The sequence below is a fragment of the Cephus cinctus genome, unplaced genomic scaffold (genome assembly GCF_000341935.2).
Source record: "Cephus cinctus unplaced genomic scaffold, Ccin1 Ccin1_scaffold0607, whole genome shotgun sequence".
Classification (NCBI taxonomy): domain Eukaryota; kingdom Metazoa; phylum Arthropoda; class Insecta; order Hymenoptera; family Cephidae; genus Cephus; species Cephus cinctus.
The window spans coordinates 181748-189703 of record NW_014333253.1 but is presented as its reverse complement, the minus strand read 5'-3'; the positions used below and the strand labels follow the sequence as shown (position 1 = coordinate 189703).

The 7956-nt window shown below is 41.6% G+C and overlaps 1 protein-coding gene and 1 long non-coding RNA gene across 2 annotated transcripts in view; both read left to right on the top strand.

Moving 5' to 3' along the window:
• LOC107269145 (zwei Ig domain protein zig-8) overlaps positions 1-7956 on the top strand; it is a 164430-nt gene that overhangs the window by 24978 nt on the left and 131496 nt on the right. The window lies entirely within an intron of this gene.
• LOC112494552 lies at positions 4844-6248 on the top strand. The gene is made up of 4 exons (XR_003060082.1): positions 4844-5022; positions 5114-5244; positions 5336-5468; positions 6063-6248. It is a non-coding gene; the product is annotated as an uncharacterized LOC112494552 (long non-coding RNA).

Here is a 7956-nt window from a genome sequence, read left to right as displayed (position 1 = left end):
GAGGGGAGGATGGGTGGTGGCAACCATGAAAATTCCTTCGGAATTGAAATTAAGGGTAAGAAGTGTATGTAAAAAAAAAAGAAAATGAAAAATATTTCAAAGTCTTCGCGTACAGGAAATTCTTCGTGTAGCAGGGAAAAGAAACGTTTTATTACTTTCGTTCGTTTTCGGGTGAGAAAATTGTTGGCCTCGGGCGAATTAGAAAAGAAAAGAAAAAAAAAAAAAGCGAGAACGGCACGAAAATTCACCAATGAACGTTGACTTATGATTTCTGAACAAGTTTTCTTATTCGAGATCGCTCTTTGGGGTTTTCTCCCCTGTCAATAATTAACCGCCCGCTGCTCTGATCTGCGAAAACTTTTCCTTCATTTCTCTCCCTTCTCTCTCTTTTCGATTCATTCTCTCGTGCCACCACTTTGGTCCAGGAAAGTCCGTTTTATCCGGGCGAGAAAAGTTTGAGCATTATTTCTTCGCGCGAATCGATCCCATCCGAAACTCCTGTTGTTCCACCTGTCAATCACGCGGAACTTGGCGAATTACGTTATTTAGCGAGGCGCGAAATTCAGCCTGAAACTGTCGACAGCACGCCCCCCTATTCAGATCAGCGGGCAAGTTTCTTTTTTTTTTTTTTTTTTTTTTTTTTTTTTTTTTTTTTTTTTTTTTCCTTTTCGCCATCCTTTTATCGCGAATTACACGTAGACGTCTTTTTCGGGCACGCAATGATCCTGCCTTTGCTTTACAGCAGCGACCCGAAGCCACGCGAGATTCATTGTTGACAGATATTTTTTTTTTTTTTTTTTTTTGTAATCGGGGCAAAGCGGTTCTTACCCGAATATCTCGCCCACGAGATCCTCCAATCCTTGTTACACAGGTACAGTAGGTATAGAGATTTCCTGTGTTGACTTTTACGTAGCTCCAAAGGTACACAGTTATCTGGTTGCCGAAGGCCTTTCAGCAATATCACCTTTTTACCGCTTACGTCGGAAACGCCTTAAGCCGCTTTTCCAATCCATCTACAAGTCTCCATTGGCGCTTGCGTCGAACAGTCCGGGAATCGCGTGCTTGCGATATCCCACGCGTCGGCCTGACTGCACACAGGCTGGCTTTCTGTCTCATCAACAAGTTTACATCGTGTCGTTGAAAAGAGTAACAAACCGTAAGCACCCTTGGGTCCAACCTCTCCCCGACACCCCGTGACGTTTTTCTTCGGAGAGGATACTTAGGTAAAAGTTTTACGATCCAACGGTTACTCACGGGAAGAGCCTCTTCTTTCCCTTTTCACACGTTTTTCTCCCCCCTTTACTCTCCATCTACGTAAGAGTTCAGTCGAGGCTACGCCGAAGCTTTACGTTTTATACACGCACGGCATGTGAACTCGGCTTGAGGCAGTGGAGATTGGTACGCGTTAAGGATTTTACGTGCAGCTAACTTTCCTTCTGTTCGAACTGCATGCGAGTACAGCTAGCTTTATACCTCGAGGGATCTTCGAAACTTTTGAATTTCCCGCGCCTCTCACATAAAAACCGTTACAAGAATGTCTTTCCCAGCTACGACCTCTGTCCGCGAATCGTCTGTGCTACGTACGGTTTATAGTAGGCTATTGTCTCGACGTAAATGAAGAAGCTAAAGTGAGCTCAAGTTTTTTTTCTCTTTTTATCATGACATTCAAATTCGGCATTCTCATTTGACTCATTAATCAACGGCGAAGGATGTGCGGGTTAATTTATCATCGACGCCCGCAGCAAATTCTTCCTACGGCTATTGTACGTCTGGAATTATTTTTACAATTCGCGAGACTAATGACCGTCGTTTCCTCGAGTCCTGGCACAACGGGGAAATCGATTGAGATGTCAGGTATATAGAAACTTAATATCTTATCTTGATGTTTATACGTACAGATTATAGGCTGGAATCTTGGTATTATTTACTATATGGATATAATACTTATGTTGCTACGAAGGATTTTCTCCGGCGGAGATTCTCAGGGTCGTGTAATTCCATTCGTGAATATCGGCAAAGACCTGAGATTACTTTCGTTAAATTGTATAGAGAGGGTTGACGAAAACTTGAGCCCGAGTGAGGGAATCGTAGACTTATAACGTAGAGGGTGAAATTTTCGCAGGATACATGGCGTATCGTTTACTTGAAAATTGTGAGGGTTGCGGGGCTGGTTGTAGCTGTGCGTCGGGATAGAAGCCAGTAACCTGTAACGACGTGCTATTTATAACGAGAACGGCGGGGCGATGGGCGAGGAAGGTTACTGGAAGGGCTCAAACAAAGAAAAGATAAATAAATATGATAAATCGTCGAAGGTATGGGGGTAGAAAACCCTGCACGAATCATAACAAGAATTTCTTGCCGAGAGCATTGATATTTTGATATTAATATTAAGACCGTGGTCGATAATGTTGCTTTCAGATTCTTGGAGGACGAGTAGGTGCTTAAGGGAACATTAGATTGGATTTAGCATATATTTCCAGCAAGGTTTAAGTAATAATAGATATATCAGCATAATGTTGGAATTTTATGCTTAGAGATATAATCGTTATACTTACATTAAAACTTATTAGATAACGCGATATGCTTTGATAGCGTAGAATTAATATTTTTCTTGTTTTCCTTACTCAACCGATGCTCGGTGGCTCAATTCGTTATTCGTGCCGCTTACCTACGGGGACGGTTAGACCCGTCGGCCATCATCGGGTGGACTCGGGAAGCTCCGGAAAATATGGCGGTTGAAGACACAGTGGCTCGGATGCATTGGCGGTAGACGCCCGACGAAGTTTACTTTCGGTCTTGTCGCACACGGTATTGTTTTATGATATAACTGTCCTTGGAAATAAGACGGCATCGTCACTGTTTTACTTGGACTATGTGGGGCGGTGGGCAAAGATTTTTCGATGGTAAACTATATTTATCTTTTCATGCGCAGTGTATAACGCGACACGTATACCATCGTTGGACAATGTCAAATTTATTGCATGGCGTCTTAATGGCTCGCTTTTGTGGAAATATGAACAACAATGAGGCTCGTTGCATCTTTTTCGTTCTTCTTTTTCCTGCTTTACGTGGTTTTGTATGTATGTACTATACGTACAGCACCCAGAAACGAGGTCAAGTATCGCAGCATCGAAGACGATAGAAGGGACGCCCTCCGAAGAATTTCTGTCTTGCGATTCTTCGTTCTTGTCGATTATGCAACAGTTACTTTAGCAAACGTTGAGCGATCGTTTTATTCGTGAAAGCTCTTTAGAATCGATTACGCAGACTCATGAAAAATAAACAAAGTGCATTGAAAAGTTTGAAATTATTTGTTTTGGCTACTGGATAAACATGCAGGTAAACAAGTGACATGTTCGTTCGTAATACTTGTTGGACCTGGAGAGTGATTGTCATCTGGCAAACAAAGCATGCGTACGGCAGAGCGGTCTGTAAATAGTGAGATAAAAATTATATATCGAGTGCGCGCGTGTTCGGTTTGCACGTGTGAGATTTCGTCGCCATGGCTTATGTGAAATAGAAAAAAAGTTACCCGCGTCAACCGGCGGCCATTATCTGTATGAATTTCCACGCCATTACTTCGAAATACCGAATGCTATCTATAGACAAAAGAAGTCGTATCACTATATACGTGTATACACGGTTATTCAGGATTAATGCACCATCTGAAGATGGTTCTACCATAAGAATTAATAAAAATCAAATGGAGAAAACCATTTCCAAGCGGTGCAATAGTCCTGAATAACCGTGCATACTGTGATGTGATTTTTCGAGTCACGATCACAAGGCGACTCCGGCTACCGATATAGATAACGTTCTTGATTTCCGATTCCTGTCGACCCTGTTCAGAAGCTACGCTCTCGGGTTGATTCGTATCGGCTATAAGGATCTCGACCAATCAGATCATCAGAATGATTAGTTCTCGAATTTGGCTATTGTCAAGGCAGTCTGTCTCGGGGCACCGACCGAGGTGTCACGAACTCCCTCGCGCTTCTGTGCTGTCTGACAGTTTTTCCAGCCGTGTTTCGATACGGTATACCAAGTTCTCGTGTTGCTCTTGCGATATCCAGGAAATTCGATAAATTTTCTGAGAGTGTTCCGGAAGTGCAGTTCTTTGCCCTAGTGCAGTGCCCACCCGAGTGTCCTATGGATGCGGTTCTGGGCCTTCAAGGATCAGCTGGACCAGCTCCGGTGAGGACTCCCAATTTATTAATTGGTGAAGGGATTTCAATTTGTTAGTTCAGATTCGTGCTATTACGTTCTCGATTCGTTGCTCTTTCTCTCGTGCACTATTTGCCTGACCCTTACTCCGACCCATGCGTGGATACACGCATATGTATATATATCTGTATACATATTAATTTTCACTTTTTATCCATCTCTTAAAAAAAAGATCACTCATCATTTATCATTGATAATTTGAGGACAGTTAACTATCGCCCTCACAAATATCGAAGCATACTGACAACGAAGCTTTAAGTTTTATAGGCTGGAAAGAGTTACCTTTTGAATAACCGTTACACGTCGATTAATTTAAAACGCATAATCTTCCGCGAGGGTTATAAATTTTCTGGTTACTGTGCCAACCATAATCCGCGAAGCTCTCGAAGTTTTTCCGTAAGTTATTTCGGTTTAATACCACCGGCACACCGTGAAACAAATTACTGTCGGAGGACAAAATTTGAGAGAGAAAGAGAGACGGAGGTAGATTGCGTCCGGGTGGCGTCTGTGCGTGTGTATATATCTACGCTTGAGCGTGGGTGCGAAAATCGATAACACGAAACGGGATGCGTGGTAAAACTTAAAAGCTCTATTAGGTTTCAATTAAAAGTACATTACGCCTGGGATGAAGTTTTGCATGAACTTGCGGAGCCCGCTGGTGTGTCTAATGAACTGTAAAAGTGGCTTGTCATACGTTCAACGATACGTTCACGGTTTATCATACCCAAGCGAGCGCCAAGGAATCGCAAGGACCGAGACTAATCACCTGAGCCTTAACGCTATATACCCAGCGAGCAAAAAGTAATAGTTACGTACTTTGATTAGGTACAAAAAAATACTCTAGCCGCTAATATAGCGTGGACGATATAAAAATGCATTTTTTTTTTTACAGATTCGAATCAATATACCTAGCTATCCCTAGCAGCTCACACGTGATTTGCCATGAAATTTTTATTTTTCAATACGCGCGCATGGCGTTTGAACTTTACAATACAAATGTATGAATACGTCCCGATATAACGTGTGAGTATTTTACCGTACTGTTACATAACATTATAATACATTGATATGACACATGTGATTTGGCCATAACGTCAGACTTCAATTTTGACAGATGGAGCATGACCTATTTTCGAAATTTAATGTGATGCAGTCCAACCATGAAAATAAAGATCTTCTCTCAATGGACATTCCACCGAACACGAATCAAGTTTCTAATCAAGTATTTACAATTAATTGTAAAAGTGGTAAATGCTCAAGTTTTTTTTTTTTTTTTCGTTATTAATATCTTTTAAATAACGCGATTAAGTCGTACCACGTCCATTCTTTGGCGGACGTTCGTTACTTTTATTTCGTAGCGACTATTTCATTCGCTGAATATATTTCTCTTTTTTTCTCAAGTAACGATACGACGTGTTTTACAACCATTGTATTACCCAGTATGAAATTCTGTTATTCTGATACGTAACGGTTACTCTTTGTGTTTGCTGGGCTCTCGCATTAAGCAAGTTCCTTTTGCGTCTATCGTTTCGTAGAACAAAAGCAGGGTGGAATCGGTCTCTGTAAAATTACATTATTCAAATGTAAATAGGATGGAGTCTGTGGGAGTCCGCGCTATCATATAGATTTCTGGAGGGAGGCGCTAATTAGGGTTGAAATAAAAGATACAAGTATACGCGAATCTGCATACACAGAATGCTACTGGTTTCGCGTATATTACGAAATTATCTAAATACCATTATAAAAACGTCCCTCGTTCCTTGTCGTTCTCGACGAAGAAGAATGACCGTGAAACTGAAACAATTTTTATTATTTTTTTTGAGTAGTTTTTTTTTTTCCAGAATTTTCACTATGTAAATAGATACGAGCAGCGACTGTGCATGCGACTGTGATCAGGGGAGTACAAGACTCTTGCATCTGACGTACCTCGCCATGCATAGAATTTACCAAGGAAACACGCGGTTTCACATAAAAGGAAACCGTCGATTCAATGCTGCTCCGACACACTAACCGTGAGTAACGGATGTGTTCCGTTTACGCGAGCGGATTCTACGCTTTGCACTCTCTCTAACGTGGATACACATCTGCCGTCTTGCTCGCTCTCATTGGGCAAACGAAGAAGAGGCGAAGGTACGTTTGATCGTTGCGCTGCCTTACAATCTGCTAGAGGCGGAATTACGAGGAATATGGAAATTCGGTGTGTTATTGCTGGAAAATGAAATTCTGATATTGGCACGGCTCGTAGATGGCTGTATACGATTGAAATGCAGACTGCCTTTTTTTTTAAGATTAGGCCTTTCCGTGCCCCCCGTATCGCATAGGAGAATACAAATTGACGTGAAATGTCGAATTTATCTAGTCGGATACTTTTCACGGGGCTTATGTACGGTGGGATAAAGCGAGGTATAAAAATACCTCTAAGAGAAATTTGTATGATTATTAAAAAGGGTGAAATAAAATTTAACGACATTGAGGTACTCTCGGCTGTGAATGGGAGAGGGAGAGAGAGAGAGAGAGAGAGCGAAGGAGGAACAAATATAATATTCTGTAAGAAGAAAGAAATTATTAGCTACAGGTATACAGGGCACATAATACAGATATACGGAAACGGTCATGGAATACAAATTCATTCATTAGTATACCGTTGGGAGTGAATTTAAAATGATATTTCCTAAGAGCTCGCTCTCAATAGTCTACTAATTCATGAATTTCTAGTCTCATTGCATTTGTCATCTATCAACGAATTAACACTTTGCAGCAAGGATGACAAGTGGCCTGCGTGAATAATATACGGGGTTGGTAATTAAAGAAAAAAGTCTTACCTACTTTTCTACGTATCTCTTGTTTACAGCCACATTCAATTTTTTCAAAATTGCAATCCCCGGGTCTGAGATTTTGAAAAATAAAAGTCAAATCCTCGATTTTCCTCGTGCCGTCGGATGGTGCATTCATAGGATTTTAGCTTTTTATTTTTTTTTTTTTTTTTTTTTTTTCACTAATACCATCAGGCCGTCGGACGGCAACGTCACCAAACGCCAAAATTATTTGTCCCTTTGAGGTAAATATTCGATTTTACCTCAGTTACCGTATCGACAAATGTACGTTCCAAGCGCCCTAGTTATTTCTGTAGTCGCCCTGTAAATTACAAGAATAATTGGAATTGCCAATCGGATCGAGAATAATTGACACGGTCCGGCGTCTATCAATCAAGCTAACCGGCGTCTAATAAAGTAATAAACTAATCAAGCGACACGGCGTCCCGTGACTATCAATTCGCATGTAACAGTATCGAGCACTGCGACGTCTTTGTACAGTCGATTCTTACAGCACAGCAAGATGAATATGCAGCCGCGTACAAAGCGGGTATCTAACGTTTACGAGATAATCATTCCGAGATGCATTTGTTGCACCTGCTGGAAATGCCACGTGTCTCGACCTATACGCCGTTTATTACGGCTACGTCATATCCGTATTACCCAAGCTGGCAGTCTCTACCAATAACCCATACGGTTCGTCGTATATCCTGAAATTTGACCATAAATATAATGAGTCTCATTATGGCCACCCGATAGATGCCACAAGGTATACATGATGTGGACGTAATCTTGGAATTGCATCCTTCAATTTGCACCTGCACGCGATGGGTGCATCGAGAGACACGCGTCTCTCCGCGAAGGAACCTCAAAGCTCGTTCAAGCTCGGCTAAGTCGTTTTAGGTGGGCAGAACTTTTCGGG